Source organism: Bombus flavifrons, chromosome 17 (assembly GCF_040668555.2).
Source record: "Bombus flavifrons isolate JBK064 chromosome 17, iyBomFlav1_principal, whole genome shotgun sequence".
Classification (NCBI taxonomy): Eukaryota; Metazoa; Arthropoda; class Insecta; order Hymenoptera; family Apidae; genus Bombus; species Bombus flavifrons.
In genome coordinates, this window is record NC_138458.1 from 1,055,019 (window position 1) to 1,075,789 (window position 20,771).

At 34.5% G+C, this 20,771-nt stretch overlaps 1 protein-coding gene across 1 annotated transcript in view; it reads left to right on the forward strand.

The window, feature by feature from the left end:
* DIP-lambda (Dpr-interacting protein lambda) overlaps positions 1-20,771 on the forward strand; it is a 560,727-nt gene that overhangs the window by 12,406 nt on the left and 527,550 nt on the right. Inside the window, exon 2 of the mRNA XM_069130556.1 lies at positions 17,444-17,474. The gene's annotated coding sequence lies outside the window, so the exon portion shown is untranslated. The remainder of the gene's footprint in view (positions 1-17,443; positions 17,475-20,771) is intronic.

Consider the following 20,771-nt stretch of genomic DNA (forward strand, 5'->3'; position numbering starts at 1 on the left):
AAAGTTGTTAGGCTTGACGACAGTTATCGAAGTAAAGAAAAACTAATATACAGTTCCATTAAAAAAAAACATTTGCGCGTGTGCCTTTTGCACACTACATTAATTTTGTAATAAATTCAGAATTTGTTGCGAAAGTCAAAAGAAGATACAGGGCACAAAATTAAAGATTCTTTTTCATACACGTTTATCACAATTTTTCAGCTATCTGCTATCTTGTTGTAACACTGTGTTTCGGTTACTTTCTTGCCATCTCTTCTTACCATCTCTTTGTATACACAGTAATACACAGTCTGTAGTGCATAATAAAAATCATTATGCGTCAAAATTAGATAACTATTTTTGTGTTCGAATTGCAGAAGCTTTAAATTTCTGGGGTGCGTTATCGTTTATTCGCCTTCGTTCGGAATGTTGAGTAAACAACGTTGAATAGACATATCTAATAGCATAGCTCAAAAATCACGATTTTATAGAAGAATACTTGTTTTTTTCTATACCAGTAACTCAAAACAAATTTCGAGTTACGTCGTTGTTGCAGCAAATGAGCGACTTGTCTTATTAATTCTTGAATCCAAACACGAGATGCTTGCAGATACGATTAAACATGCTCGAAATTCCTGCAACGTGAACTAGAACCCGCAAAATTGTTTACACTTCTGAACGAATACAATTATCGGTGATTGCACATGTATCGGTAACAGTGAAATTTAATAATAACGAAAAGTAACGTATGGTAGCGTTTAATTGTGCACGCGAGAATAATTTTATGAGAATGAAATATTTGCATACGCAAGAATACCCTCGTTTTAAAAATAATTACTGCGCTGTATGGATAATATTTTGAACGTTACTCGCATCGAAACTTATTTGAAGAATATTTTGATAATTAAGGTAGTTAATTTGAATTTTTACATTACGACAATTATTTGGTCATAATACTCGGTAGAATACTCTCTCAAATCGCAGGACTTTAGAATATTTTGATTAAAAAAAAAAAAAAAAAAAAGAGTAATGAACTGATAATTTAACCTAACATTATACGACTTTTATCTGAAACGATATGACAAATTATGAATAATTTAAGGTGACTGTATATCGATATATAGGGTGGCCCAGTTCTTTTCCACAAAACCCTACCAGCTTATTCTATAAATAACATTAAGGACAAAATGTTATACACATATAGGCTCTTAGTGCTGTATTAAAAATGTTATAACAAAAATACGAAATGATAACAGACTTTTGTTTTATCGACACAATGTAAGAACACGTTGCCGATATCTATTTGATACGTTTACACAAACTGTAACTAAGGTCGTTGATTTGGTCAACTGATACGTCAATCGTTAAGTGACCATTGCTCCCAATGATGGATCGCCACGTATCACGCCAACGAAATTTTACTTGCGAAGAACTGTGAAAGGAGAATTTTCGTCGGTGCAAAGAATTCGTCACGTATTTATTGCAATTAAGGAAAATGAACGAGAAATTAATAATATAACAGTTTTAAGATGAAATTATAACACAAACCGACGATCTATGCTTATGTGGCATCGAGCAAGGAAGCCATTTCGTATTTTTCTTATAACCTTCGAACGAAACATTTAGGAGCGTTCGTGTAACATCTTTCTTCTTATTTTTAGTTATAGAATATGCCAGTAGAGTTTTGTGGAAAAAAAACTGGGACACCCAGTATAATAAAAATATCTAATAGAAATAGAACATCTCACGATCATAGCTCATAGCAGAACATGTTGAATAAAGAAATAAGCTTAGTCAAATTGGAATGAGATCAAATATGGAATATGTGCAAAGTTGGATTCAAGTAAAATAAACGTTATCCTTTTGAAAGTTGATTCTGAATTACAGAACGTTCTTTCACTGTGAAAAGTACAAATTACCGATGAATCCCTTTACTCTCCACGACTTTCACGTACTTTTGTACAAAGCATTTAATCAGAAAAATTGTTATCTAGGACGAACTACGGACCCAATTAGTTCAGATTACAGCGTTCCCTCGCTGTTACATTTGTTTTCAGAAAATCTCTCAGTGGATAAATCCACTAACTCAGATTGACTATCGATGTTACGGGTTACATGTATGTCCACTGTCACGGAGATTGTACTATTTTAAAGACAAGTCAAAGGGTGTATTTAAATATTTATATGTATAAATAATGAAGTGATAGAAACAATAATGGAAGACAACCACCTTTTTAAATCATGCAACGACATACGTAGATGGTGTCTCCCTTACCTGAATCTCGTTTAACTGAAGTTTCCTATTATCTGAGGTGTTTTGAGCTTTACCGCAACTTCATTTTTTTTTTTTTTTTAAGTTTAACACAAAGAATATACTATTGAAGCAGTTAATCGAATTTCTAATGAATTAAATAGTCAAGTAAATTCGAATATGCGTACGATATTACACTATCAAAATGTTCTTTTCAAGTTTTATTGCGTGACCTATTGGACTCTTCCACATTATTCGAGTTTTCGGTTATTCGAGACAGGTTCGGTCCACATCAAACTCTATTCTATATGTGTGTTATAACTAGATAATTATAGATACTACAATATATAGAAATAATGAGATAGAAACGTCAGTAAATAGAATAGTAGGGCTACAAAGATGAATCGGAGGGGGCGATGAATATTTTGGCAGACTGTACTAGTTTACAAACGCAAGTTATGAAAATAACAAGAAAAAGTAGATTACATTTATGTTTTGTACTTCTTTACAACGTTACTTTTGCCTTGAAAATTACATGTCTATATTTTATTGCAGCGTCACCTAATAATTTATAGCGGTTCCGGTTGGTTCCTATTCCTTGCATCAAAATGAGGGATTATAACCAGCAAATCTTTCTTTTTCGCAAACACGAACGAAAACCTGATATAAAGGGTTTTATTCGATATTGTCTTATCTTTTCACTCGTATTTCACTCGTATATTATAAAAAAGTTGCAATTCTGAAATGACAATAATAATAATATTATGAAATATTATGTATCTTACATAGGATTCGTTGTTACTTAAAAAATGTCAATGTAAGGATAATTAAGTATAATTACACATCTCCTATCGTTTTTCTGGAGAAAAAAGCTGTACGATAATAACGCATCGACGTACAAACTAATGTACGCCTATAAAATACAAACAAAAAGATGTAGTGTTAATACGTTTTGGATTTTCTGGATTAAACGGAACCAATTTTGTAATCCACAGGATCGTGTTGGAACGACGTAGCACCCGAGGCTAAGAAATATCAGAAACGAGTAGCCGATACTCCCGGTTTGCCGAATCGATCAGTGTCGCGGAATTGTACAGTCGAGATCTGTGTTCCTTGACTTCTGGTTTCGTGCAAAGCTTCTTTTCTACTCGCTGCTCTATTCGAATTTTCGGAAAAAACGTTTCAAACGTAACCATTTCCACTGATTGAAGGATGTTGCGTTTCTTATTATTTGCCATTCTTACGATAGCTGCAGCAAAATTTGAGTTGGCTTGGGCAATGGAAGAGCGTGCTCATGGACTCTTAAAATTAAGATAATTTTTCACATACATGTATTAAATAAGTCGATTTTACTCGATTATCTTCCAAACGCGTCAGACAAACTTCTTTTCGTGCCAGAAACGGTTTTCGAAAAAGTCCGGAAAAAATTGCAAAAACTTTCATTTGCATTTTGAGAATTTAAACGCGATCATTTTTTATCAATAAACGCTAGAAAAATTCGTTTCTTATTTTCGACCATAAAAGATTATTTAAGATTTAGCAAAATGTAAGAAATTGTTTGAAGGATTAGAAAATTGCATAATTTTTGTAAATTATTATAACGAAAGAGGAATTAATAAATATTATATAATATCAATTAATATAATGGAAATAATAAATGGGATCGCATAGTCGTCTATTTTGAAAGTGATGTAGGTCCGTTTATCGCCTTGAAAAGAAACATCGGTCCAGTTAATTCTCAAAAAAACTATTTGTACGATGAGTTTACATCTGCTTAAACACACAAACTAATTGCAAGTAGAGCTTATCAGGATTTTTCAATCGATGGAAACGCAAACACCTCAGTACCTCAAAACAAAGGGAAATAGACTTACGTTTCAAACACTTTCAAAATAAACGACTCGAGTAGAATCTTTTGATAATTTCTACGCGTAGTAAATAATAAGTAAAATCATTGAATCGTAGAAGATTCGCATTGCACTATTCATATACTTTGGTACTCCTTAAATAGAATCACGACTGCGACAAGCTATCCTGAATCGAGTATTGTTTCCTACAAATGAAACATTTACACGATCCTCGACGTCCACTTGATCCTCGAGAACATCGTACAATGGAAAATTGAACGATCGAAAGATCTCCGCTGAGATAAGAGCCGCGGTTTGATTAAACTTCCAAATACCGATTTTAATTCTGCGAATCCGGGCTTTGCAACGACGCCGAAAGCGGGTCAAAATGATCCAATGGATACGCATGTGTGTAGATTGCGTTATTCTTTTACCATTATTCGTTAGAAATAGATTTTCAAGCAATGTTACACCACGGAAAAAAGAAATTGCACACTCGTAACATACTTGTACGATAACTGCTATGGTGCGTAAAAGCATCTTGTACATGTCACTTGGTTTTACTTTGGTTTTACTTTTAATTTTCATCCTCTTTCGGCTTCCGTGCTTCCATCTTCCAAGTTCTTCCATCTGACGATACTTTAATGTCATTATCTTCGTTTGCAGAAAATTCTGCATTTTGGATAGGACATAGAAGCCATTTGGAACAAAAATTTTCTCACTGAACTTTCTCGTAGGCTGCATTCTACAAAATGTTGCTCCGAAATACAATTTCCAAGCGCATTTTTGCGCACTATGCCTGCCACTCCAGAGTGGATACTTCTTTGTTCGTGCTACAGCGATGAGAAAGGAAACCGAACACGGTGTCGCGTTGGGTGAAAACGACACGTATCCGTGTTCGGTGGTTAAATTCCTGAAGAATAAGAAAGCTTGATTCGCACTAGCGACCACGATACGGTGAAATTACGCGAGGCAGCGCAGCGGTCAAAATCACTTGCACGTAATCCAATGAGAGCATCCACAGTAGGCGGTTTGGTCGAGTCAAATGAAAATCTATCGAGCGTAACGTCCATCGGGAATGGTGGCATCGCTTTGCTAGCGATCAAGACCGCGGTCAGCAACAGTCAGCAGCAGTCGAAAAGCAAAGGAAGAGCGTTTGATTGAATTTGTGCGAAATTACGGCCAACTATATGATTTCAGTCGCAAAACATTGCGATACATCTCAAGAAATGAAATTGTCAATCGGAACCCTATCTCGATTAGAAGAAACTTTGAAATTCATTTTCATTGTTTCTGATCGTTTAGTGTAAATGCCACGATGAAACCCTAGATTTTCATTGATCGTGATCTGATCGTACCTTTGACCGCTAATATAAATCATGTTTAAGACGATCGTAGTTTCTTTCTGTATGCCTGTTTCGTCTTTTCTCTCATTTCCAAATTTCTCTCATTTTATGGTTGATTTGCAAGGACGATTTCCGCTAGTAGCAAAATTACTAATTACATTTTTTCTTTCTGTTATTAACAACAGTTTTAACTTCCTATGTAATATTATCCTCCAATTAATAATGATTTTATATACCTTTACTGGATTAATAATTTATTACGTGTTTAAAGATACAAAAGTAAACTTTATCCTAGTAGTTTCAAAAATTAAAAGAAGCATGTATACATGACTATCGTATGTCCGATGTTTAGGACTCGATTCGTAAGCGATATCAAATTTTATATATCCCATACATAGGAAAGATATTGGACTCAATTTCAAGTTCATATTTCCATAAATTTTATCAAATATTTTACACGACTGTATATACACTAGCGGCTATAAATATCAGCTCACCTACTGATTACATTTATTTGGAAACTATAAGAAATTTTACTTTATTTAATATTACGTTATAAGGCACGTGTGTCGCGAATGAAATAATTGATTTGTGATAAAATAGCCTGAAAATACAAGTAGCAAACAGCATTCAATTTATACTCTTATCACATATCAAATATCAATAGGTGTCCTAAAGTGTTGGCAGCGTAGAAACATGATTTTGACATTAGTCGTGATCTCAGAATTTATTTGAAGCAGGAAGCTTTTGAAGTAGGATTGCTTTTGAAATAGAGTAGAACCTCCCTCGGTTATATGAACTAATTAGGAGACAAAACTGTTAAAAGATGTAACGAGGTTTTCACATGACGGAACGACAAGCGGTTAGCACTCAATTTAATTTCAAATGTAACGAATATAATTTGTTTCTAAAACCACTTTGCACATAGAATACAAAATCAAAAAGGCAATGTTGTTTAACCCCCCTTCTATTTAACCAAATTAAAGAAATCGAACCTATGGATTCCAAATCTTTTTAATCACATTCCTCTCGAGGTCCGTTACTGCTGTTGCCGATTTCTTCTTGACTATTCGCTTTTTGGCCGTTATTTAAAACGTTATTATTATATGCAAGATTATTGTAATTTTTATCAAATCGATATTACTCGGCTACGTTGGGCCTATCTCAGTCGTTGCATCCTGGTATTCCACGTAACATTGCAATAACTTCATCTTTTCATTTTCTTCTACTACTTCAAGCAGGAAAATTTTATCTTGTGTTTCATGTTCCATCAGGTATTTCTCACAATATTATTTCAGTCTTCCAAATTTAATTTTTTATGTATTCCAATTATTTGTATGTCTTCATTCGTAATTATGTGTGTGGTTTGCATAAATCCCACACAAGCGAATGTATAAACATTTTGTACGTTTACACACGGTGTTGTAGTAGGAAATATATTGTTCGTGTGAACGTCATGTAGCGAGTGTTCATATAACGTAATTTATACTGTGCCATTGATTTAGAGTACGCGAAAAAATTGTTTATAGTAACTCATATAGCTTAGTTAGCATATGTGTAGGAAATACACGTAAAGTAATTTATTTTATTCGTTCCACAAAATTCTGATATTTCTCATTTTTGAATTAGTGTTTAAATTATATAGTAAAAAAGGGAGATTCGCCTTTTGTTTAAATATCTAAGGTAAATTTCAATCGTGTAAAACATCATTTGGGATCGTTGGCTATATCTTCAAGTTTAAGTCATACGTATATATATATTTCATTTTGCCCGGCTTATTTTATAAACTAAAGTGCGGATTGAGAAACATGAGCAAAGACTTAATATTCTGTAGACACATTTCGTACAATTACTGACAATCTTTCATTGTCATTTAGATATAAAACAGAACCCATTTTACCCAGAATCAATATTACGTCCTTTTAAATAAAACGACCCGATAAATCGGACATGCAAAATTTGTATATGCTTATTTGTTGAAAGACGAAGATCATTTAATGCATAGCGGATGCAATGTAATGAACTGAGTGGAACAGATCGTCATATCTTGCTCGAAATATCAACGCGGGAGAAGATTGTACCAAAATCAACGAAAATGCTAAAAAAAAGGGACCGGGACTGTGAAATCATGCTCGGGGATCTACATCAAGTTTTTCAAACATATCAGTATTTTGCACTTAATTTAACGTAATATACGTTCTAACCTGTAACCTTATGTAATTACTGTTATGTGTGTTATGTGTTTGCTAATGACTCAAACGGTTTGACACAACCAAGAAAGATAAATAAATAACTAAGAAATTCGTAGGAGTAATATTTCTGTTCCATTTTCCACGCTTATATCAACACGATCGAGTATTTTCTAAAATTTATTAATTAATCAAATCTTAAATTCGTCCCAAGTGGATAGAAAAAGATAGAAAAAGTGGAAAAGAAAGGAGAATTACTACACGAGGTGGTAAAATATCATGCAGATATCATAAAGAAACGTAAAAATGAAAGTAGAATCAGTTTTTTTCCTCAAGCGAATTCTTTCTTAGCGGCTATAGTAGATGTGGCGTAGTTGAAACGTAAAAAATAAAAAGAGCATATGAATAAATGTTTCCAAATTAGCAGCAGTGCTAAATGAAGATATGCAAGACCGCTATATGCATAATCGTGTGCGGTGGACTACGAGGGACAAGTAGCCAGAAAAAGGTAGCCTTGCATTAGCGCAAAAAACAGGATAGAAGATTTTAATTTGCAAAAGAGATATATCTAAAGGAACTAAGTTGGAAGATAACTTCAATTTTCTCGATAAAGATAAATATAACGTCCATGGTTGTGATGATCTCCTGACGAGATATATTTAGATAATTTCGAGAATAACGTTTAAGAAAGTTTAAGGAAGAGGGCAACACGTCACCATCGAACAAATCCATAGATTGTCCAGCAAAATAAAAATAGACTTCAACGACAAGCGTTTGATAAAGTTTGGCACGTTGGCTTGCTAATCAAAATCGAAGAGTTTTTACCGCCATCGTTTTACTCTCTACCAAAATCGTAGCTCACGGACAGGCTATTCCAGGTCAAAGTACAACAAACCATCTCAACGCTTTATCCTATTCAATCGAGAGTTCCGCAGGATAGCGTCCTAGGGCTACTACTATATACTCTATACACGTCAGACTTTCCAACAATGCCAAATACCACAACAGAAGCCGTCGCCGGCGACACGGTTATATTGGCCTCTGAACAAGATCCCCGTGAAGCTTCAAAAAAAAAAAAAAATCGCAACACCATCTCAACGAAATGGAATTCTGGCTAAGAACATGCGGAATTAAAATCAGCGCTGCAAAATTCATTCATGTCGTTTTCACCACCAGGGAATGTACACGTCCGCCAGTAAAATTAAGCAATGAAATTCTTAGGCGTGAAAAGTGTGGTGGCTGATTGGTAAAAAGTCGTAATTAACGGCTCGTAACAAACTAATGTTATACAAAGTTATTCTAAAACTAACGCGAAAACATTAGAACGATGGCAAAATAGAAAGATAAGAGCCGCGACGAATGCGGAGCGACCAATTAATTACAGAAACTGACGTTTCTTCTGTCAAAGAGAAAATCGCGCGACACGGCAAATTGTATCAACAGCGGCTAAAAACCACTAACTTGGCCACAAGTCTGCTGGAAAAACTGAAGAGATTTCATTTTCTGCAGCTACTCTTCGGATTTAGCAATATCTGCTAAACGATGTCATCGTGCTACATCATTCGGTGTATTCATATTCGAGTCACTCTAAACCGTCGCAATCAGTGTTTGTTATCAAGTTTTACGTACCAGAATAGCGACCCGAAGTATTATACAAAGCATGTGTTGTGCAAAAACGTAGAAATATTTTACGACCATTTCCTCGATCATCTGATTATTAAAATTCATAGAGAAAATTAGAGCGCGTAAATCGGAAAATCGTTATAAATTTAAATGCAGAATTGCAAAAATATCAATTCATACGACGTCAAATATTTCAAAAGTATAATTTCTAATATGTCAGTGACAGAGGAACCTCGTAAAATATTAATGTTTACGTAAAAACTGTTATTTCAATTTATGTAGTAAAATGAAATATTTTTAAGAATATTTCGAATATTTTTTTTTTTACGTGAAAATTAACTATTTCTCCACTTTTAATCTATTATTTAACCCGTTACACTCCGTTGGCTCCGCTACGGGGACATTCGCAGTATGCTTTATAACTTCATTCGAGTGTAAAATGTTAAACAAGCGTACGTAACGAACAAAAAATTTGCACGTTTTGTTATGTAAAAGTTATGCTGCAGCGTAACACATTACGTATTTCTTTGTTTAATATTTGTTTGCTTGAAATGCGAAGCATACAAATCAAATCTACGTCGGTGTGGAAATATTTTTCTTATAAACTATACGCTGTAGCACGAAGCAGAAACGGCTGCTATTAAAATACGCTAAAATACGCATTGAATATCGTTTGATACGAGTTCGCGAGATCATCGATTATTATTTGAAAAATATAGCGTTAAGAAATATAGCTTTTGTGCCTTTTATTGGCTTGCCACTAAACACAGAAAACGTTTGAATGTCTACTACGAGAATAAAAACTGGAGCTATCCATTTAAGAATTTTAAAATCAGCTTTACGGGACGTTCCAAGACCGTCGCGAGATCAAATAGATAAAAGTGAAACATTTCTTCGCGCCATTCACATTTTGGCAGATATTTGAGCGAGTCGAACATCGAGTTGATGCTTAAGAAAATTGCGAATCACGTTGGTTTGGCACAAATACGAATAATGTCACTGCGTTATAACGCAACTATGTTATAGTCGATTGGTAGTGATCGCTTAAAAAAATGATTTAAATACTGAAAATTGAAGTTTGATCTATTTTGGAAATAGCGTTCATAGAATAAGATTGTTCGCTAGATGCTCGAAGTTGTCAGAACTACCTTCATTATTATTTCAATCACAACAGAAAGATGTTCAATTTCATTTCTTATCTTTTTTGCTCTAAGTACTTGCATAGAAAAAGCGTTTGTTATAAAGTAATAACTTGCAATTGGTAGGGGAAAAAGCGGCAAACGTAAATTATTGGAAATATTATTATGCATCGATTATTAATGTTGTTATTAGTTGTCGTTATAAACTTTTTTTATTCCTTCGAATTTGTTCGAAACTGTAAGGTGTAATTGTAATGGTATTAGATCGTAAATTTTATAAGGTTTAAACTTCATGAAGTTTTCATATAGACGATATTTTACGCACATTAAAAATTCATTACACGTGCATTTTTCACTGATATGTATTTTCTCGAATATTACGTCAAGTGGAACAAAAATTAGTAAGCCGAACTGCAGAACCATTAATTAGAAGTTTTCCAATCGGTAGAAAGAGGATGACGTAATGGTTGGGATATGGATTTTCCTGTAGTGATGGATTCGATTTAATCCTGAATGTACGAGTTGAAAATATTGATCAAACTCGCAGCAATTCTGCTTAATTTTCTATGTGTTAATACTAAATATTTCAAACAGGCTGCTGCTTGTACTCGATGAAATTATGAAAAAAGAAATTCAAATTAATTAATCTACGCTGATATGATAGTTTATTAAGGTATTCTTACGCGAACGAGTTGAAGTTTTAAATAATAAAACCCGAAGCTGCTACATTTATGACATACATACATATTTAAATATAAACTTTCGTATGCAGCCTTTCTTATACCATAGTCCATCAACTAATAATACTAATGAATCGATAATTTGAAAATTGTACGTCTTAAACTTCTCCTCTACGATTTTATGGTTTTACGATATTACGTGAAATGATATTTTTGAAACGAATATCCGGCGAATGAATGTTGCTAACAATTAAATGATTTTACGAACTTAAACGCTAATTTAAAAAAAAATGATTTATAAATTGCAAAACTTAAATTCCTTGTTTCATCGACAAACTTGTTACTGTCATGCACGAGGAATTATTAATACCAATGACTTGCAACCTACGGCTTGTAAAATTTCGTCAAGAATATTAATTGATTGGTGGAAAAGGGTTCGTGTACCGGCATAAGCACATTGATCGTTGAAGACAATTAGAAGCATAAATAAACGATGCTATTTCGCGAGGAAAGGCATGGGTAGTTGGCTTCAATTCATCGCTACTTTTGTAAGGAGGAAAATCTTCTCGTCAGATAAGAGTGGGAAGGAGTTATGAAAGAGACGAGAGGAAGAGGTGTTCCTTTCGTAGACCAACGTTGGATGATTGCCAATGAATGCTTAAACGTAAGATACCTGTTGATAATCGCCTGATGCAATGTCTACTATGTCTTACTCCATTTTACACTAGAGCCTCTTCTTCTCCATTCTACGATATTACGCCGCTATTTTATTCGATCTACCTTGCAACTTGTTACTTTAATGTTTCGAAGGAAACGTAACTTTATGACATCGTTATGCAACCGTTTTGAATATGAAAATATGCCATTCAGATATTAACAAGATTAATAGTTACTTTCTTAAAATTACTCTTTAAATCTTCTTTTAAGATTTAATTCTTATCAACTAATCTAATCCACTAATTAGTAACTACCAATTACTAGATGAATATCGTCTTCTTCGAGGATAACTGTACTATTCCTATTATCGTTTGTTGTTAAATTAAGCTAACCATTACAAATACACGATATAAAACAGTCGAGATATTCTAATAAAAATGTATCAAAAAGTTAGCAAGCAAGTTAGAATATTCAACGGAAATCTACGATCGACACAAAAATGTTTACTTGCTGCATTTTTGCTGACGTGAAATATTAATAATATTGGAATATAGCGAAAAAATCTTATTCGACACGTCAAGCTTTACTTAACGATCGTAATCTAATTTCGCTGAAAAATAAAATTCTCCATATCTCGCTAAATTACAAGTATCGACATGTAGTTTGATAGAAGGACACGATAAGCGTTTGCGATCGAATCTTTGGTAAATTGGATCGTAGTCGATCGTACCTTCTGACTAGTAGCAGATGTAAATATTTCCAATGCATTCGCGCTTGGTACCGTATTAACGCACGTTCGTTACCGCTCATTTCGTATATCGTTTTCTCTGTTATAACTGTTTAACAATGTTTTCAATGACACTTTTCTCATTGTGGACGGCAGGATATAGCGGCAACGTATGGACGGAAAAAACTTGAACGCCCTGTACTTTCTGAAAACGAGTAATGAGCGTTAATGCATAAATTCCAATTAGTTAAAGCAATCGGACAGTTCTATTTAGGCAGACGGATAATTGATCGCAAACGCTTGACCGCCTATTCGTTCGGCCTGAGCTGTTTATGTGATACTCGGTTGGCCAGCTATTTTGTATCATGGCGACATTCAAGCGCGCACTTTACAAAAACAATTATGCGACACCGCGATTGGCAGACGTTCGTTTCCATGTATACGCAACGAGAACCATTAAACGACCATTTGCCGCGCAAATAATAGCTGATGCGCCGATGCACTCGTTGTACCCTTTTTTCCTTCCCTCCCCCAACTCTCTCTCTCTCTCTCTCTATTTCTCCTTGTTCCCTGCCTCCTATTTCCATCTCTTTCCCGCTTTCCCTTTGCCGCTGTGCGCTTCTCTGGGCAGCGCCGCCGTCGAATTTCAGATTGCGCTTTAATATCGGCGGCCGCTTAATCCGCGATGACGGTTTTTCTGGGATTTCGTCGCTTTATTACAAAAAAGCTTCGCCTGGATGGACGGCAGATGTCACGTGTGCTTTTTTTTGCTGGCCACCCTGTGAACCGCTTCCACCTCGAAACCAGCCGTGTCGTAACGCCTTCGTTCGCTTCGAGTTCTCTTTAAAATGTGTTCGCGGGCCATTTCGCGTAACCGTGAAAACGACCGATTCGACGATTCGTTACTACGATTCTTAACGTTTCCCACTCGGTCTTCTTTTTCTCGCTACATTAACTTACTTTTCTATCGGAAAGTTGCAAAGTTTTGTGAAAGAAAACAATGCCAAAGAAACGACACGAAACTTCAATCGATTGGTACAAACGAATCTTTTAACATTTAAATTATAATTATTGCTCATAGATAAAAAGTTTGCGTTAAATTATCTTTACCGTTTTCAAAATAAACGGTCTTTTTTATTGTAACAAACTATGGAAATCAACTTTTATTGCCTTGGAAATAGTTGGTCCCGAGTTCAGGATACACAGCTGTATACGAACTGCCATTGTTCAAAACAGTTCTGCAACTTGCACAACTCTGTGGACGGAAAATTCGCTCCTTTGAGCATCGATTCGATTTTCGGAAATAGGTAGCAGTCACAGGGAGCGAGCTTTGGCCAATAGAATGGGCGTTCAAGCACAGTGATTTTTTTATTTACTAAAAACTGCTTCACCGACGAAGCGTTGTCGCTGGTGCAAAATCCACCCGTTTCTTTTTCACGCGTTCTCGTCATTTTGTCAGCACTTCGATCTAGTATCGCCGATTTACCGTTTGGCTCGCTCTCTGTCCGCTCTGCTATCGCAATACCCTTCATGTTGAAGAAAGCCTTGAACTGTGAACGACTCATACGTGCTTTCTTCGGTCTTGGAGGCGACTTGCATTGCACTGACTGTCGCCTGTGGACTTCGTCGATCTAATACGACAGAATGATGTTAAACAAGGGCCGTTGGCATCGTTCGAAGTTAAAAATTAATAGACGACCTTTAAAAGGTCCTCTTGTGTCTCCCAAGGAAGAAAAATTGTCCGTATCACTTTCCCGAGAAACAATGGGAAAGTTGTGAAAAATGAACGCAAACATGTATATAGCAAGTATTTTTCCATTATAAACTATGGTAGGAAAATTGAAAAAATCGAATGCAAGCAATCACTCCATCTTTTTTATCTATTCGTTGTTTGTTATTTTTTGTTATTTGAATTTTTATTAATAAATACTAAGTTCTTGTGGCTCTTTACTATTTACTTTCAGTCATTTAATTTGCGTTTATGTACATTCAGTTTTGAAATAGTCCTTTTCAATATACCGAAGTTTGAAAAGAATCGGAGATACCGGCCAAATTGGAAAGTATTACCGTAACGTTCAAGATACCTTGGATAATACGGAACTTGGGTTAAACGGAGCTCGGATAACCAACGCTACACTATATGTACACTGCAGCACTGGATTAGTTAGAAAAGGTTTATGTCTTTTAGCAACTGCAAGAAGCAAGAGATGTTTTACTACTCTTTTCTTATGTAGGTTGGACTTGAGATTGCTTCTTGGGATGATATGTTGTTTTGTTTTAATACTTTCGGCCAGGAATTCAATGAAACTGTTAACTTTTGTAAATAAATGATATTTGCTGAACTTTTAGCTTGTCGATAACTTTTTTTCTTTTTTAAGCGAACAGTCTAGGATATCTTGCTATTATTATTCAAAGTACTACTGGATTTTCCTGTGCGTTTTTTACGCACAGTGAACTACCTGCCAAGACAGCTACCGTTTAGGTTGCCTCGCCAGGTTCAAATTTCGGGAAATAACGACGCGATGAATTATTTCCTGTCTCGCCACTAATTTCGCTCGAATGAGCGGATGCTAGACCTCCGTATCAGCGTCGCTTTCCCTTAAGATGAAGATTTAAATCAAGTTGTTTTATCGATTTCCGTGTTGCGAGTAATGAATTTATCTTCCTCTAATTCTTTGATATAAGCAGACCGCGAGAGTGGAATAAAATTTGCAAGAATTAGTAGAGAAATCAGGCAGTATGCTCCGTTTCATTTAGAAGTTGGGATACCTCCGTAATTAAGTGTACGTGGTATGCACTCGCGTGTTTAGGTCTTAATTACCGGGTGCTGTTGCTTTGTATTATTCTTGGTGAGTGTATTATCCAAGAGGTAAACTGAATTGTCTTTTCGCCCTGGTAGCAGGTTTCTTCGTATGCAAACTCCAAGTGAGTTTTTAGTAGAGAGTTAATCGCAAGATCTCTTTCGACTTACTACTAATAAGTAGTTTTCGTGTCCTCGAATAGAGTTCTGATTATTCGACCTCCCTTTTTCTTCTGGAGAACACAGTTACGGTAGTTTTACTCTATGAGGTTTCCATGAACCAAATTTTTCCAGCGAATATTTGTACTTTGTCGAGTGTGTTTTGAAGCAACTGTTGCCATGTTTGGCGTACGGTGGTATTGTCTGCAGGTACGATCCATTTTACTAGATGATGGTAGTTAATTCAATAATACCTAGTAGGAAAAGAATGATATTTGAAGTTGATCCCTGCGAGACTCTGATTGACGCTTCATGACATTGCAACAGGTGTCCGTATACTTGAACTCGAATATGTTTGATTCTGGAAAGGATTAATAGATATATGGAAAAGGGCACGCTTCACCGATTGCAATCACCTTGAAGGTCAAGTCAACATACCGAACAAATTTTCCCTATACACGTTACATGTCATCTGGGGCTTTTTGCTTGGAACAATGCTATATGCATATTCTACGATAGAATACGTCCTCTTGCTTCGTTTGGGATAACGTTCTTAGTTAATAACAGTATGTTCCGTTTAACTGGAAATGCTCAAATATCTGAAAGAATACGAATGATACGAAAAAATATTTCAAGCAAAATTCGTACGACAATCGAGGGGGATATGCAATACTCTTCTCTACTTAACGTTCCGATAATCTTGAAACTTTGTTCATTTTGTGCTTTTAGTGCAGTTTTCTGTTGAACCGTACATACTGTAAGTGTTGTGTCACTGTACAAGATCAATGTATACTAAACACTGCTTAGTATTCTTAATTATTCTTTGCTATCGATTTTCTTCTTTTAAAAATATCTGTACTTCCTATTCTTATAATTGTCCCTAAAAGTTTCTTTCGTTTTATAAGAAAATAATATATGCTTTATATTATTTGATTGAATTGCCTATGATCCATTTTGTTCTCTTAAAATAAAGATTACAACGTTTGACAGATTAGGTTGCATGTTTGTGTAAAGCTGTATTATCGTGAAAGAAAGACGCTTTTCAGACGATCTAATAGTTAATTTAGTTTGACTAATTTAGCTTGTGATTTTATGATATTTACTGCAGTTTTTTTTTTTTGAAATTTTCATCTCTGGCTCAATATTGAAAGATAGAAGCGTGGTTTTTGGATATTTAACGGTATTGGGAAGTCGTCACTGTCATCTAGTTCAGAACGTACAGACCATTCGACTGAATCCACCACATTCCTACTATACAGTGATAAATCTGCAGAGCTAAATCGACTCTTTTTCGTACTAAAGTTTGCGTTATCCCGATGTGTTAAGCAGAATTATTTGAGTTTGGTCGATGATCAATTTGTTTTCTTGTTTCTCGTATCAGTTTCATTAGACACGGAAAAGAACCGTGACCGTTGAAACTTCTGACGATTACGAACGTTTTAGGTAACTGGTTTATTATATTGACTATTTCTTGTGTATCGAAGTCGTATTGATTTGAAGTGCAGTCGGTCACACGAATATTCGCACGCCCTTTAAAGCTGAATAAGCTTCTTTAAAATTGGACCAAACGATTTGATTCCTTTTGAGACGTTAAAACAATTAATTTACTAGATGACACGCAAAAAATCTTTGAAAAAATTGCAATTTGTTGAAATAGCGAAGAACGAAGTAAAGTTCGCCTTTTACGACTTTTTCATCTGTCAATTTCCAACTTGCTATATATAATCGTCAATAACGAAGTATTTCGTCTATTAAATTTAGGGCTAATAATTATTATGTTCTCATTCAAAATTTTACCAATTTTATCGATTTTCATTATTGCAAACCATTTAAAGAAACAAAGTTGATCTTTCTATCTCCAAAACGCTCTCGCAAAGAAAATATTGTACACATATGTATTCTTCAGAACGAGTATAACAATTTTTCAAATAACGCATTATTTAGAAGTTATTCAAATGCGCTATTTAGATAAAGTAAACTACCTCGCATAATATAAGACACACGAGCCAAATTGTATAAATAAAAGTATACTTATGTTTCTTACAGATTCCAGTGACTACTCAAGCTGTGATAATTGGTAAGTACTTTGTTTGAATTTAATCATGTCAATACGTATATAGCCGTAATAAAAATATATTCAAAGTATAGGTAGTTGGGGTATTTATCGATATATATGTATATATGCAGGAGGTCAAGTCCTTTTATTTTTCACTTAATATTTTATAAATTAAAAAAAAATTTTCAATTCTTTTATTACTCCCCTTTAAAAATACATAACTTAATTAATCCATGTTATTGTCTTTGTTATTTCTCATTTAAAGTTTTCGTAATTTTATTGACTAAAATCGACTTTTCTTCTCTTCAATGTTTTTTACGAAAAGATATTTCATAAAAATTTACTTAAACACGTATCTCGTGTTTTATACATTGTTATTGTACTTTCCTTTGTCGATGTGTATACTATGTTATATATTATTTCTGCTATTTGTTATCATAATTAATCTTATTTACATTCGTTCCTTTAAGTTGTAAAACTGACATAACTTCTTGAATAAGATATTGGTTTCAATCAGATTCTCGTCAGGATCATTCAACATATAGCAGTAATGTATTTGCGTTCAAATAAGATAACATGTAAAATTAAACAAAGTTATAATTTAACGAGTTATAGATTGCATTTAGATGGTATTTTATTTTGCAAAAAAACGGGGTTAAAACCATTTATTTTAATTACTAACCAAACACGTTCGCCTATATGTATTTCCAATTTCACACTTTACAAAATTTTCATATAAAATGATGAGAATTTATTTGTAAAATCCAACAAAATATTCCGTTTTATATTTTATCTTCGTGCATCCTCTTTCTCATCATATTTTATATCATATTTTATATGCACTTCATATGCAAATAGGAATTATGCGGAATTATGATTTAAAAACGTTATGCTCTTTGATTACATCACGATTAATCTAAGAACTTGTGCGTAGTTTCGAGTATTAATTAGTACCTTATACGCGAATTGTAGAACAATTTTCAGGCCAATTCGCATTTGTTAATGATATTACGTGGTAATTAGCGGCGACGACGTGAGAAGAAAGAGACGTAGCTGTTAAATTTAGCGAAACAACGACAGGTCTTTCGGAAAGTAGAAAACTCTTGAAACCCGATTTTCAAAGTTCCTTTGATCTGGTATTTGTTGCAAGAGTAATTGATGAAAATTTCTGATTAAGTAATTGAATCGATCGAGAATCAAAGTTCTTTCGTCGGTTAACAGCTAAATAGCATTTATCGCCACGAGCGATCGACAATCGGCGATCGCTGAAACAAATTGAATTGATTTTCCTGCTCACGAAATCACACATACACGCATGATGGTACGATAATCCTGCCTTTCGTTCCGTGGCAGGTTAAAAATCAAACGTTGCTTGGAGGCTTGCAAAAATGCGTTCTACTCGAAGCTTTGTAAAGTCGTTCAAAAACATTGGAAATTATATCGAAACGCGTAAATTTACATTTAACGTCCGAATAGCATCTTCTTACATCCAAAGGTAACTAAAGTCACGTAGGTTTAGATAAATGTCAAACATCTAAATTGGCAACACTGACTCAGGTTTATACGATACTAGCCGATATGTACTTATATAATCTTTTTTAAAAATAACGTGGCTGACGATTTCGTGAATTTCTATTGGCTCTGCTTGGAGGAGGACCATATTTCCTCGCTGTAACGTCACAGCGATTATAAAAAAACACGATCGCAGAGAAGCTTCTTCTTTATATTTTCGATTTCTACTCAACCCTTTACGGTCACACGGTAGTTACATAACTGAAGCTTGTTCGAAAAGTACTCTTTAAAATGGTGAAAACCACGTCAAAATTCGTCGAGTAATTGTGAAGATTGGCCCGAATACACAGACGCTTACCGGGAACCTTATTATAGATAAAAATCTCCTTCCCATCTATAACTGTGTCAAATGCAGCAAATTCCTGTACTTGTTTCTCGATATACGCTACTTCATTCATCGTTGCTTATGTATTTTCATGCAGAAATTGAACTTTTATTGGCCTACAATGTTTCCTATACAACGATCGCTGATACCGCAGATACAAATTGCAGTGGAACAAATGATGTTAGAAAAATATCAGAATCTGATTTTCTATCAGCAGTAAATGTATTAACGTAAATCCTTAAGCCAAATCAGACGATCGATTCTGGAAAATTGAGTTTATTTGAAATAAAAATAGTTATATGTTCAAATAATTAAAAAAAAAATATATTTTAAAAATAAATAAATCTCTTTCAATACCTGTTTGTAGGAAATACATTTTGTCATATGTATCAGCATAAAAAATATTAATAGATAAATAAATATATTAATGTTAAATATCGAAATTAACAATAATGCTATCCAAAACCATATTTAACGATATTTACTTGACAAATTTTTTTGCATTTTTCGCAGTCTTCAAGAAAATACGCTTGAAACTAATAGCGTGATCATCCTGCCATCATAAAAAATGGTCGTACGACCAGGGTGGCACACAGTGGCAGTTAATTTTTGCAAATACTAAAAGATAGTAGCGTCAACTACTAATCTGAACAAGATTTTTAGCCTGATATTGTGGAATACGCAACATTTACTCTGCTTCTTCGATGTTTATGCGTAGAGTTTTACCCCTCATTTATCATAATGAATTTGACAATCGTACAAACTAACCAACTAAATATTCCACTTACTTCTGGAAACCGTATCCACCTTGCAGAATTGATATTAATTAAATATATATTGTCGTGTGACAAATGAAGGCGGCGATCTTTTACCTGCGACCATTGCGCAGATACAAATAATAAAACTTTCTGTGGTTTTTCCATTGGTACATTGTCGGAGTACCCAAACGAATCGTCAACGTCAAAGTACCTAACAATTAAGATGCCTCTAACGAAAAATCCATTTTTCATGTCTTGGCCACGTTTAGCGATTTGGAATCACTGTGAAAGTGTGAATTTTCCTAAAATGAAGGTTGTATGGTATAGAGGAGGATAATTTTTGTTGTAAGCGAAGGGTTTTAATTTCAAAATCTCCTCTATCCTTTTAAACAGTTTTATCCTTGGTAAAACGAGCGATGTTCAGGCGATTTCAACGACCTGTAATTCAAGGTTGTTGGACAATAGACGGAAGAGTATAGGAATGAACGTTTTACATCGGTCGGACCATCGCATCGTGTTGATATCATATCACTCGTACATTGAATCCGGAAACACACAGACCAGTTATCCAATAATTCCAATGTTACACCGACGCAAACAGACACCACTTTGAATATCTCTTGTAGCGTCAGACGTCAAGCTCGCTTTTTGTGTCCTTATTTG